This window comes from Solanum stenotomum, chromosome 2 (genome assembly GCF_019186545.1).
Source record: "Solanum stenotomum isolate F172 chromosome 2, ASM1918654v1, whole genome shotgun sequence".
NCBI classification, from domain to species: domain Eukaryota; kingdom Viridiplantae; phylum Streptophyta; class Magnoliopsida; order Solanales; family Solanaceae; genus Solanum; species Solanum stenotomum.
The window spans coordinates 64,961,788-64,976,437 of NC_064283.1; positions in this window are offsets into that span (position 1 = coordinate 64,961,788).

Here is a 14,650-nt window from a genome sequence, read left to right on the forward strand (position 1 = left end):
CTCTAGCAAGGATAGAAGTTAAGCTTGGACAAAACTCTAGCTAATTTAGGCTTCTTGGAAACACAGTAGTATATATCTTGGATTATCAATCTCACAATTGTAGGCAACGTTCGTTTCTTTCCTTGAAATATGACTTGGTTCCGCTCCTGCCACACTTGATATATACATCCAGCTAAGGCCATTCGATAAATGATAGAGTGAGCTCCATTTGTTCCACAATGACGTTCCATCCATACACGCTCCGTTGGCCAGTCCCAACTAGGTCTTATGATTCCCTGCCATTTCAGTAGTTGTCCCCATATATCAGCTGCTACTGGACAGTGAAAGAATAGATGCCCAAGAGTTTCATCAGCCCCTTCACACAGCTTACATCGAGCCCCTATTATGTTTTTCTAAGTTTCTCACCCATATATATAGTACGATGCAAATTCAAATCGATCAGAGCTTCCTTTTACTATTTTCCTTTCTCCTGCAACTTATTTTTCTGTGAACTTATTATTTTAGCTGTCATATCTTGTAAGTAGTCAGTAAAGAATGGACTTGCTAGCGAAACTATAGAGCTTATTTTTAATAGAATACTTTTTGCTTACTAATACATTCTTTAGCTATGTGATAAAGTACTGCATTATATCTGTGCATTTGAGCTGCTTTGGGTTACAACCTCCTTTCTAATTCATGTACTGGACTAGTTATTGGTAATAGATTTCCTCGGTTCACCTATGATACATATTTGTGTCCACAAGTAGGTAAATATTCATCAATATTCTATTTGATCTTTTGTTAGCATATTCTCATTTTAAATCCTCGTTTAAATATATAATGAAATTTCAATGACAATGAGTAAGCAATTTATCTAAGTGAGCCCATCTTATGATTTTTGTGTTGATAAGTGTATAATATACTACACTAAAACAGTTATGAATCTTCAAACAAGTTGGGGTCCGCTATATGAATCTTCACCAACATGATTCCATTTTAACTCATCTCACACATCAATACCCTTCTCATTGAATTAGTTTTTTTCCTCAAGCTTTGTTTCGGTTGCTTTTTTGGACCTAGTTCTCTCCTCTTCATGCATCTATGCTTTCTCTAAAAAAAATTATCCGAGACTTCGAAAATGAGTACAACTAATTTCTGTTTCATCTATGTAGTTTATTCTCTTGCGAAGTTAATGAATGTGCAAGAGGACAACGGGAGGCTTTCTGCAATAGCAAGGTAAATTATCAGTCGTAGTAGTTCTGTTAGCTTGTTGGTATGTATTTCATTGGTCCTATGAAGTCTACTGATAATGTTTTTTTTCTCTGTTCCATTGGTCTTGTTATTAGGTTACCCTATGATAACTGAGGTTCAATAGGTCAGATAAATAGTCAAAATGAAAACTTTGTTTATTCACTTCAGGCAAGGTTCAGGAAGTGCATGTCGAAGCTTATATGGAGGATTTGTCAAGTGGGTAATGGGAAAAGTACGTCCTCTTCATGAGTTCTTGTCTTGTGCTTCCGTTGATAGATATCTTATCTTCTCAGCATTGTTGAAATCCATTTCCCTGGCTACTTGTAGGAGGAAAATGGAAGCGATAGCATTGCTGTTCCACTTGTTGATGAGAAGCATTGGGATGAGCTTGTTATCATCATTGTTGTGGTATGTACTTATCCATCCACATTATCATTGTTTCTCCAAAAGATTGAGAAATTAATATCGTGCTAGTATTCTGTTCTTTTTTCTTTTTTTTTTTGAAATTAGTAATGTTGTATTCCTCAGCATTAAGGATATGCTGGTGACCTCCAAAAATTCGTACATAGAGGGGCTAGGAAGGCTAATTACAAAGATCCTAACATATCTACTAGTTGCTCTACCTCCTTTATACATACCTGTTTACACCAAAAATACAAATATGCAATGCAATTTTCTTTGACTTTCTGTATGGAGTTTGATTTGTTCTCATAGCATCTTCCATTTCTTTCCTTCCATACTGACCATCATATGCAAGCTGGAATAATTCTCCACCACTTTTTTTGGCTTTTACTGCCTCCTCTCCTGATCCAGCAACTCAACAGGTCAGCAGTATGTTCTGGCATCGTCCAGCTATTACCAGTGAGCCTCAAAAACAGAGACCATAGTTGACCTGTGACTCTACAGTGTAGAAAAAGATGGTTGTTGGTCTCATTTGTCTCATTGCATAGAAAACACCTTGGTACTAGTGGTACACCTTTCCTCTGCAGTACCTCCTGTGTCAGACAAGCCCTCTTAGCTGCCAACCATACAAAACATTTGATCTTGGTTGGTGCTTGGCTTGTCCATACATATTTCCATCTAGCCAATCTGAGACCTTGTTGAGTTCCCATTTCCTTCTTATAGAGCTTGTTAACTGTGAATCTTCCATCCTCAGAGTGTACCCACGAGATTGTGTCTGGCCTTGCAGCAAAACCACTAAACTCATTGATTACATGTAACATTGTGCCACCCTATCTATTTCCCAGTCATTGAAATGTCTCCTGAAAGATATATCCCAACCATTTTCCCAACTCTCAGCTAGAGTGATATCTGGATTGCTACAGAAAGAAAATAAGTCAGGGAAAGATTGCATTAATGCCTCATGTCTTACCCAAACATCTTTCCAGAATAGTATTTTAGCTCCATTTCCTATTCTGAGTTTGATGTTTCCTGCTAGTTTGGTCCAGAAGGATCTTATTGTTTTCCATGTTGAAACTCCATATGGTATAGTGACCTCATTGGTACAACATTGGGAGTCCTGGCCATACTTGTGATGTATAACTTCTCTCCATTTTTGGTATCTAGTGTTGTTTTTGGTTTGTAATTTATGGAATTTGACTATACATATATTATTGGAGTTTTTGGTTAATCTTTTTTTTAAAAAAAAAAAATCTCTACTAAAATTTATCAAGCAGAATTTGTTATATGTTTGGGGGAGATTAAAAGTACTCAATTTTGGTATATTTAGAGGATTAAAATTATTTAAGATAGTATTTCAAAGAAGACTTTGAACCTACCTCAAACAGGAGATTATTTTTTTAAAATTTTCTTGTTAACATATTCTAGATTTTTTATAAGTGAAAATTATAGTAACATGATTATTAGATACATTGTCTCACGAAAATTTTGTTTGACAGTTTTTACTCTGATTGAGCTGACTATCACATTTGACTTTAGGCCTATATACAAATGTTAATGGGACGGGTTTCAATCTAACGTTTTATAGAAATATCGTTAAAGACTTTAGCTATTAATCTGGATGTAATAACACTAACTCAATTGTCGCTAAATATTTTTGTGGCAATAATAGGAAAATCTATCCCCACTAAATTAAATATCTTATTGGAACATTCATCTTCAATTTATTGTGAATTTTGAACAACTCAATTATTATTTTGTGTTAGTGTGGCATTTTGATTGTACTCCCTCTATCCTTTTTTACTTGTTATTTTAGACAAATCAAGAAAAGACTATTTTTTTACCTATTAGACCCTCAATTTATTTAGAAAGTTAATATTTTTGAAAAAAGTAGAACCTCTGTAATGAGTAAATTGATTTTGAAATTCTATGAATTAATAGGGGTAAAATGATAAATTCACTATGTCAATTATTATTTTCTTAATATGTGTGTTAAGTAAAAAATGGACAAATAAATAAGGACAGAATGAGTATAAAAAATATGCATCTTCGCATTGCTGCATTAGAACGTTGGAGGTATGTGTCCCTAATTACGCCATTTGGATTCAATGCTCACTGGACGTGGTTGCCATGACCATTAGTTCTTCATTTAATCTCATATTATTTTACTCAACTCTTGTCTAGAGTTTGTCGAATTATATTTTGTGTTTGAATTGTTGTATTTTGAAGGGGATAAGTGCATTACTGTTGAATCGGTGAAAAGATTTATTGCAGTGAACTTGAGTCTCCTTAAAGAGAGTGAAATATCAGCACTTCACCCCAAAGATATTTTATTTTCTTCATTTTCAATCTTCAAATGTGATTTGTGATATGTAATTTTACCAACATTTTAAACAATGAAAAAGGTCCAAAAATTCACTTAATATGAAAAAGAGGGAGTGCCATAATTTCGATTTGGTGGACCGGTCTAATTTAATTCGTTATTTGATTTTGGAGCATGGTTAGAAATGAGGCTGCCGCATTTAGAATTTTGGCAACAATTGTAGGAGGTGTGTTGTACATGCATGCACTTATTTCAAGGGAGTGTAACACTTTTCAGTTTAAGCCATTATATTAAAGTTATACAATTAGAACCTTGATATGATCTTATTTTGTTTATCATTCAAGATGTTCTTTTTTGCTTTTATTGAGGATTCTTTTTATTGTTCTTTGACACTTATAGTAGATATTAGAGGTATTTGACCCTCATCAGAGATTGAAATAGTAAATCCAGACATAACTTACCAAATCAAAACAAGAAATTAAAAAAAAAAAACATAAAAAATGAAAACAACGTCCTGACTAAACAAGAGTTTCTTCGCATTGAATGTTACATGAATTGTTGATGAATAGATAGGTGTAGTGCACAACAAGGGTAGTACATGACTTCTATAATTTGTGATATTCCCAATATGCACATACCTGTCATTTTTTTGCCTTAAATTCCCATGTGCAACTAGTAGTTGTACTTTGACTAGCACATCCAATATCAATGTAGTATTCAATATATATACTATAGAGTTAGTTGGACTTGCCATTAAAAAATATGATATCAACTATTTCAAAGAAGATTATCAAACCTTTTTCTCCCACCCCATATACTAAAAGATGGCACAATCTTTCCCTTCTTGATCAAATTTTTGGTAACATTTATGTACCCTTTGTTTTTTTCTACCCAAAACATCAAGTGGCTACAATCCCAAAACACAAATTATCCAAATTTCTAACAAATTCTTTGTCAAAAACTCTTACATTTTACTATCCATGGGCAGGAAGTCTAAAAAACAATGCTACTATTGAGTGTGATGATCATGGTGCTGAGTTCTTCGAAGTCGAAATCAACTCTTCCATGGATAAAGTTATTAACCACCCCGATTTGACATTCCTTCAAGGTTTATCTTGTAGGGATTCATCGTCATCAACATTTGGTCCCTTAACTCTTGCACAATTAAGCCATTTCGAGTGTGGAGAAGTCGCTCTTAGTTTTTGCATGTTGCACAAGGTGCATGCATAGTGTTAGAGTTTGTCATGTATTTTTTATATTAGTTTTCGAATATGCAGGTCATTTGATCAAATCATATTAAACACTATGTTTTTATTTTAGTATAGCTTTTACTTTTGCTTTTGATTTATCGTCCTTCAAGATTTACAATTATTACTTTTCACATGACGTATTGTTATTTCTATTTTAATAGGTGGGAGACGCGTGTAGCGCTTACTACTTCTTGAGGGATTGGGCTAGGTTAACTCGAGATCCAAAATCAACATTATCTCCTCCATACTTTGCTATGGATTCACTAATGCCATCACCATTTGATGGTCCTATGGTTTCCCCTGTTGTCGAGCCGAAAAAGGAAGGATATATCCATCAGAGGTTCATTTTCTCTGAATCCAAGATAAATGCGCCTAAAGCCTTGGTTGCTGCAGAATCCTCTGTACAAAATCCAACGAGAAATGAGGTCGTGAGCGCCCTCATCTACAAATGTGCAGCTTCTTCTTCTACTTCCAATTCAAGGCGATCTCAGTTAGTCCTAACCTCAAACTTATGAAGTCAAGCAAGTTCACAACCACCACTACCTCCAACCACCATAGGAAATATGGTCACTATCTTTTCATCACCAATATACGAAAACTATGAACGAGACCTCAGATTGCTAAGATTAGTAACCGATATAAGAAAGTCCAAACACGACCTCTCTACTAGAAACAATCTACAAGAAAATGAATTGGTCATAGAGATGTTGGATGCATATAAAACAGGGAAATTGCTATTACAACAAAGGAATTGCGATGTTTATATAACTACTAGTACATTAGCATTCGAATTCGAAAAATTAGATTTTGGATTTGGAAAACCTACTAGAGCAAGCCAAGGAATTGGTCCAATTAGCAACTTTTTTATCTTAACAAATACTCCTGATGATGATCATGACAGAGGAGTTGAAGCCTTTGTCAACTTGAATGAACAGGACATGTCTGTTTTCAAGAATGACAAAGACCTCCTCCAATTTGCTATTCCAGTTTAACGGCAGCAAATGGACGAGTCAAAATGAGTTGCGCTAATAAATGGACGTGTCAATGTGCTAGTTGAAATAAGTTGGGTCAAAAGTGTTCTATTTCTAAAGTATATTGCAACTTTTTGAGGTGCTACTTTCGTTTTCTATGTATCTATTCGTGTATTTATAATATCTAATGTTGTTTTTGATTTGTTATTTATGGAAAGTCAAACTTGTAGCAAAAAATCATCATATGCATGATAGTATTGATGTGTATTTTGGAAAGTCAAAGTGTAATTTTTTTTTCGAGGTTCTTCTTATTATTCTTTGACACCTATAATAAAGATCAGACGTATAAAATAATCCTGCATTTTATCCTTGATTTTATACTTTATACCTCACACCGAAGAGTAAATGGCTAAAAAAAATCCCTCGTTGTTTATACCTTAAACTTAAACTATATCCTTATAATATACTCCCTCCGTCCCTTTTTAGTTGTCCACTTTAGAAATGGCACACAGATTAAGGCAACAATGATTAACACAGTGAAGTTACAATTTTACCCTTATTACAACTTTTCACTTCAAAATTACAACCACTTATTTGAATTAAAGTGAAATAAATTGGAGGGAAACAACATACACTTTTACAATTTTCAAGAAGTGTAAATAAGGGTATAATAGGAAAAAATTTGTTGTCCTTTCTTGATTTGTCAAAATGGACAACTAAATAGGGACAACTAAAAAAGGAAATATGGACAAGTAAATAGAGACGGAGGGAGTATAATGAATAAAATCATCCCTAAACTATCCTCAAAAGTTACAACTTACATCCTTCTGTTAGAGTTTGTCAAGAAAGTAACAACCTCAACCAAAAACTGCTACATTTGTTCTTCACTTCAGCGATGGACCAATGCATGTTATCTAAGAGGGAATCAATTTAATAGTAATGTCATTTAAATAGATATGTTTTTCTTTGTTAACAAGGAAGCTCGTAGTTACTATCCGATTCAGGTGCGTATTACAGGGCTCTAATGTAATAGCCCGCATACCACACACTGAAAAGGTAAACTATACTAAGCAAGCTAAGTCTCATATGACAAGTTCGACCGAGCAAACATATAGGGGATTTTGAACTTATGATCCCTATTTTGAATTATATGTTCAACCAACTCAATCACTCTTACGGGTATCATTGAAAAAGATATAATTATCTCAAAATTTTGAACAGCAAATCACCAATCACCATACTTGCTTTTTAAATAACATGTACGTCCATCAATATCCATATTAATTCAAGCCTCTAACGCTTATAATATATGCTCAACAATTACCAATTTTATATTTCTTTGACGATGAAGTTTTATTGGAAGGAGGGTAATTTAATTTTTTCAAGTCTTTTTCTCAATGTTCTTAGATATTTATAATAGAGATCAAAGATATTTGACCTTCATAAGAGTTTGTTGTATTAGATTAAACAAATCAAAACAAAAAATTGAAAAAGATATTATAAGAGACGAAAACAACATCCTAACTAAATAAGAGTTTCTTCAGTGAACCAAAAATTGCAAATTAAAGAAGGCATTGAATGTTTTGTGAATTATTGACAACAACAAGGGTAGTACATCCATTTTGGAAAAATTATTAAAATATACGTCTTATGTTTTCTTTATTTCTAATATTCCTTTCAATTTCTAAAAATCTCTAAAATCTCTTATTTCTCTCCTAATTCTAAATTATTTTATAATGTATCCGAACTAGTTTTTAATGTATCCGAGCTATACATTTTGTATTCGGTTTATTTTATAATATATCCAAGTTAATTTTTAATGTATCCGAGCTACATATTATGTATCCGATTTATTTTACTTTTTCAGGGATTAATGTAATTACAAACTAAATAGGGATAAATTGTAATTTCATATTAAAACTATGTGATTCCTAAAATTTATACCATTATAATTTGTGACTATTCTCAATATACATACCTGTCATTTTTTGCTTTAAATTCCCATGTGCAACTACGTACGTGTCACTTGATTGGCACCTCTAACATCAGTGTCATTGTTCAAAAATAATAATAATAATAAAAATAAAAAAAAAGATATATATAGACAAGTGTTGAAAACACACCTAAACTTGACGCAAATTATTTAGTTCATCCTCGAACTATTTACAACCTTAAAAACACTTCTCTACTTGACTTAGATACACCCTCGATTTGCCACAAGACATAGCAAGTGGTCTCAAACTCTTGTATGACATGTAACTCTTAATAAAAAGCCGAGAGAAGTTTTGAAAACACCCCTAAACTTATCGAGAATTTAGGATGTATTTCACTTATGTTGTAAGATTGGGGGTGTATTTAAGTTCAATTAATCAAGCAAATAAATATTTTTAAAGCTGTCAATAATTTGAAGATAAAACTAATAATTCATACCTAATTTAGGAATATTTTCAATACTTCTCTCATATATAAATAGTATACCTATATTTGGTAAAAGGCTAAAAGAAGAAAGGGACACTTTATCATTAAAAAAATGCTATCAATTATTTCCAAGAAGATCATCAAAACTCAAAGATGGCACAATCTTTCCCTTATTGATCAATTTTTTAGTAACATTTATGTACCCTTTGTTTTTTTCTACCCAAAACATCAAGTGGCTACAATCCCAAAACACCAATTATCTAAAATCCTAACAAATTCTTTGTCAAAAACTCTTACATCTTACTATTCACGGGCAGGAAGTCTAAAAAACAATGCTACTATTGAGTGTGATGATCATGGTGTTGAGTTCTTCGAAGTCGAAATCAACTCTTCCATGAACAAAGTTATTCATAACCCTGATTTGACATTCCCTCAAGGTTTATGTTGGGGGTATTCGTCGTTATCGACATCTGGTGCCTTAACTGTTGCACAATTAAGCCATTTCGAGTGTGGAGGAATTGCTCTTAGTCTTTGCCTATCGCACAAGGTGATATTAGAGTTTGCCCTGTATTTTTTTACTTTTATCTATCGTATCTTTCTTTTACTTCGAAAAGATTTTTTTTGGTGAAAAGGAATAATTTTTTCCATTAGGAAAAAAAATTCACTTCTATAAATACTCCCTAATAGGGTTGTGATTTTTATATTAGTTTTCGAATAGGCAGGTTACTTGATCAAATCATATTAAAATATTATATTTATTTTAGTATAATTTTTTTTTTTTGCTTCTAATTCATTTAAAATTTGTAATTATTAGCTTTCACCTGTTATTGTTATTTCTATCCTAATAGGTGGGAGACGCATGCAGCGCTTACTACTTCTTGAGGGATTGGAATAGGTTAACTCGGGATCCAAAATTAATATTATCTCGTCCATACTTTGTTAAGGTAACACTAATGCCATCACCAATTGATTGCTTTACCCGGTTATCGAGCCAAGAAGGGAAGGATGTATCCATAAGAGGTTTGTTTTCTCTGAATCCAAGATATATGCGCTTAAAGCCTTGGTTGCCGCAGAATCCTCGGTACAAAATCCAACAAGGACCGAGGTTGTAAGCGCCCTCCTCTACAAATGCGCCGCTTCATCTACTACTATCAATTCAGGGCGATCTCAGTTAGTCCTACCCTCAAACTTGCAAAGTCAGGCAACTTCACAACCACCACTCCCACCAACCACCATAGGAATATCCTCACTATCTTTTCCACACAAATATACGAAAACGGTGGACGAGACCTTAAACTGTCAAAATTAATAACCGATATAAGAAAGTCCAAACACGACCTTTCCACCAGAAATAATCTACAAGAAAATGAGTTGGTCATAGAGATGTTGGATGCATGTAGAACAAGGAAATTGGTATTCCAACAAAGGAATTGTGATGTTTATCTTATTACTAGTACATTAGCATTCGAATTCGAAAAAATAGATTTTGGATTTGGGAAACCTGCTAGAGCAAGTCAAGGAAGTGGTCCATCTAGCAATACTTTTTATCTTAATGAATACACCTGGTGATCATGATGGAGGAGTTGAAGCTTTTGTAAGCTTGAATGAACAAGACATGTCTATTTTCAAGAATGATAAGGACCTCCTCCAATTTGCTACTCCAGTTTAACACTGTCGATGGATCAAAATGAGCTAAGTTGATAAATGAACACGTCAGTTTACTTTGTTGAAATAAGTTGGGTCAAAGTATTCTATGTCTATGGTCTATTGCACACCTTTTTGAGGTGAAACTCTACATGTACGATTCGACTTGTATTATATATGGATACTAATAGTAATTCAATCATTATGACAAGGAAACGTTTTGATTGAAAGGGAGAAGAAGAAGCAAAAACTAAAACAGAAATATCATTCGATTTGTTGATTTTTTTTTAAAAAAAGAAATAAGAAGGTTATGCTTTGAGTGACAACTGAAAAATTTATGAAAAGTAACTGTTCCTACCATGAAATAGTGCACCTTTCATTAACGACGTTATTTTTTGACAGACAACAAACGAAATTATAAACTTATGTACAATCAGAAATTCATGTAAATACAAAATAAAGAAAAAAAACATAGAGATAACATAGGAAAAATAATAATGCAACACCGTTCTTAGAACCTTAATCATCAAACATAAGGCTAGATTATTGTAAATATTATATTGTAAAATATATATATATATATAATTGTAATACATATAAAGATTTTCAGCAAAAATTATTGGGTTCACTTGAACCCGTTGGTCAAAGGCTAGGTTAGTCCATAAGTCAATAAATACATGATATAAATTGGCATATAAATCTTTAATTCTTAATCAGATTTAATTAACATTCATTAATCTTACCTTATCAAACCAATTAACTATAACAAGCGGATTATAACTTATAAGTATCCACTTCCNGGAGAAGAAGAAGCAAAAACTAAAACAGAAATATCATTCGATTTGTTGATTTTTAAAAAAAAAAAAGAAATAAGAAGATTATGCTTTGAGTGACAACTGAAAATTTTATGAAAAGTAACTGTTCCTACCATGAAATAGTGCACCTTTCATTAACGACGTTATTTTTTGACAGACAACAAACGAAATTATAAACTTATGTACAATCAGAAATTCATATAAAAACAAAATAAAGAAAAAAAACATAGAGATAACATAGGAAAAGTAATAATGCAACACCGTTCTTAGAACCTTAATCATCAAACATATAAGGCTAGATTATTGTAAATATTATAACTTATAAGTATCCACTTCTGTTAATAGAAAAGGGTATATATAAGTCATTTGTATAATAATAGAGGTATATATGGATCACTTTCATAACGAGGGATATGTCCAATCTAAATAACGAAATTGAAGAGTATATCAAACTTTTTTCCCTATATAATAAAATCTTTGAAATACTCTTACAATTGTTTATTTGTATTTGCACGAGGAGCATGAGATAAGATACAATAATATACAAATAGGGAATCCAAAGAATAACGAAATTAAAAAAAAAAAAAGTACTTGAAAATAAGATGTGTATTTTCTTATCAATTAAATTATGGGAGTTGAAAAATTAAAAATATAGCAGGCAGTTGTTCGACGAAATGCTTAAATCAATTTTGTTATAAAAGACAAAAAATAATAATATATAATGTATGTGAACGCCACTGCTTTGTTTACTCAAGCGTTGCATTGTTTACTTATGTGATACAAATAAAAAATAAAATAAAATTTTATATATATAAATATATATATATATATACGCACTAATTATGTTTATATAATCGGGAGTTAAATATTAAGAAAACTCCATATTGTATTAGGTATGATAGGTGTTCGATGAATTATTTGAACCATTTTTTTCTGAACATAATATTGTTGAAAATAATTTAGGACGTAAATATTGTGTACCTAAGTTTATTTTAGCAGTAGGAAGTTGATATGGAGATTTGACATCGCTATTTGATGATCCGAGAAGGATTGATGATGGAGTTGTGTTGATCGAATTTCCGATAGACGTTAAAATTTAACTTGATGGTGTTATCGTTTATCATTTGAGTTGTATTTGAGATGGAGGTTTGAGGGTGGTCAATTTGAGCTTAAATTTAAAAAATAATATTAACAAAATATTCTATAAATAATTTCGTTTAGGTCTAAAAAGGAAAAATGGAAGATATCATTCATCCTACCATACAACTTGGTGGCATTAATGTTACTAAAGAAGTGAAATAATCATGATTCCGCAATCTTAGAGATGGCAAACGGGCAAGTTAGGCTGGATATAAACAAGTAAAAATTATATAAAGCACATAGTATAATAAACAAATTACTTCCTGTCCCTACTCTTTCATAAATTACGAAATTCTCTTCTTTTTTTTGTGTTGCGGATACTTTAATATGCAGTCGGATACTTTAATTAAGAAGCTGTAATTATCAGGTCAGTGCGTTAAAAAAGGGATTTTAACAGTTTTATGCGTTAAGTAAGGGATTTAAAAATTAACTGCCACAATTCACGCATTAGTTATTTTGCCTAACAATAATCATCTATGTTGCTATTTTATGATTCATGTCTAATAATTTTCAAATTTGATACTTTAGGAAGTACTTTTAGGTTACTATTTTATGATGCAATAAATGAATAATGTTATGTTTTGCTATCTGGCAACATTATGTGATTGTCAATTTATTATAAAAATTAGATTGGTATACTATGTGTTTTTTATAATTTTTACATAGATTAATAGTGTCAAATAGTTGTGATGTGTGCCAAAGTTAATAGAGACAACATTTAAAAAAGGTATCAATTGAATCAATTATATATCATATACATAATATATTCTTCTAAATTTTGTATCTACTAATAATAGAGTATCAGAAGTTGTATTTTTTACCAATATTATATATCATATACATAAAATTTTGATATTTATGGACGGAATTTGAGTTTTCATGCACAAAATAGTTTTCTCGAAATTAAGTATAAGCTTATAAAAAGTTAGAGTGATTTTAGTATAAAATTTGTGTATATGATACTTGATATCTTTGAAACTTTGTCATGAAATGATAAAATCGTATCAATTTGAAATGTTTTAGGCACCTATGTATCATATACCTAATATTTATGTAAGTAAAAAATATTTAGTATTATCTTATAAAATATAAATTGTACAGTGTTGTGTGAACAATAAAATTTTGTCATTTTAAGATACATAATTTTGTATCATATACTTAATATGGGAGATGAAATTTTATATCGGATTCACTGTAGTAAAATCTGCATTGACATGTATAATACTTATAATATAGAAAAATTAATAAGGTATTAAAATGTAGTGAAAACTAATTTAGAAGCGACATAAAAAGTGTGGAAATAAAAACTCTTCAAAAATAGAATAATTAATTACTTAGAAATATAATGTAGATCTGGAGAGGAATACTACAAAACACTTAATGTATCTTCAAAACAATAAAACTTCACATCTTTACAGTAAGTCAGTCAATAAACAACTACTCTACATTAATCAATTCTGTCACGCCCCGAGCCTACACCCTGGGCGGGACCGGCACCTGGAGACCATTGCTGGCCCCAGGCGAACCCTTGGCCTGGCTTTCTTAACTCAGCGGAAACCTACTCAACAGAATAACTCAACGTCATGCAAAGACATAAACAACTTAACTAATAAAAATATGGCCCAAAGGGCAACTCGAGTCTCAAAATAGAATATTTACACATATATACATATACATGGATGAGAGACTCAAAACTAACTGACTGACTGACTGTCTGACTGTCTATTGAAGCCTCTAATATACTGAGATGGATGTGGGGACAGACCCCGCACATCCTAATAGAACAAAACTAAGTACACAAAATAATTGAGTCCTCCGGAATGCAAGGAGGCTCACCACTGACTCTGGAGTGCTCAGCTGGATCAACGACGTACAGGATGCTGATCCGGGGTACCTGTATCTGCATCATAAGACGATGCAGGTCAACTGGCATCAGTACATGGAATGCACGAATATGTGAGCTGGAAAAGCTGAACCACAACTTAAGCTTGAAAGGAGAACAAGAGATCACTTACCTTGACTCTGAACGACTCATATACGTAACTGGACTCAAAGTAAAGCAATAAGACACGAGCCATACATATAAAGCTTGTAAAAGAGTGTAAACAACTTAGATCGTTAAGGATAAAATGATAACAAACTCAACTTTTCTTTTATAAACATAATACAGCTTTTGTGGGAGGTTCTTTAACCGACAACCACCACTACGAGCCTTAGTGATGATACAACGTTTTACCTCACGTTGCCAAAGGACCATCCTATACCTTGCCATCGATATAGGACCTTACTTTTGCTTAGTGGATCCACTAGCCTAATCTTACGTGATCATCTAAAAAGAATGATACGTCAAGTCCCATGTTGGCGCATGGTTCTTATGGAGAGTTGAGTTAATATGAACTCGTGTCCCCAATTCGGTGCTCAATACTACTCCCAAAAATACTTTGGCTCATGCTTTTAAAA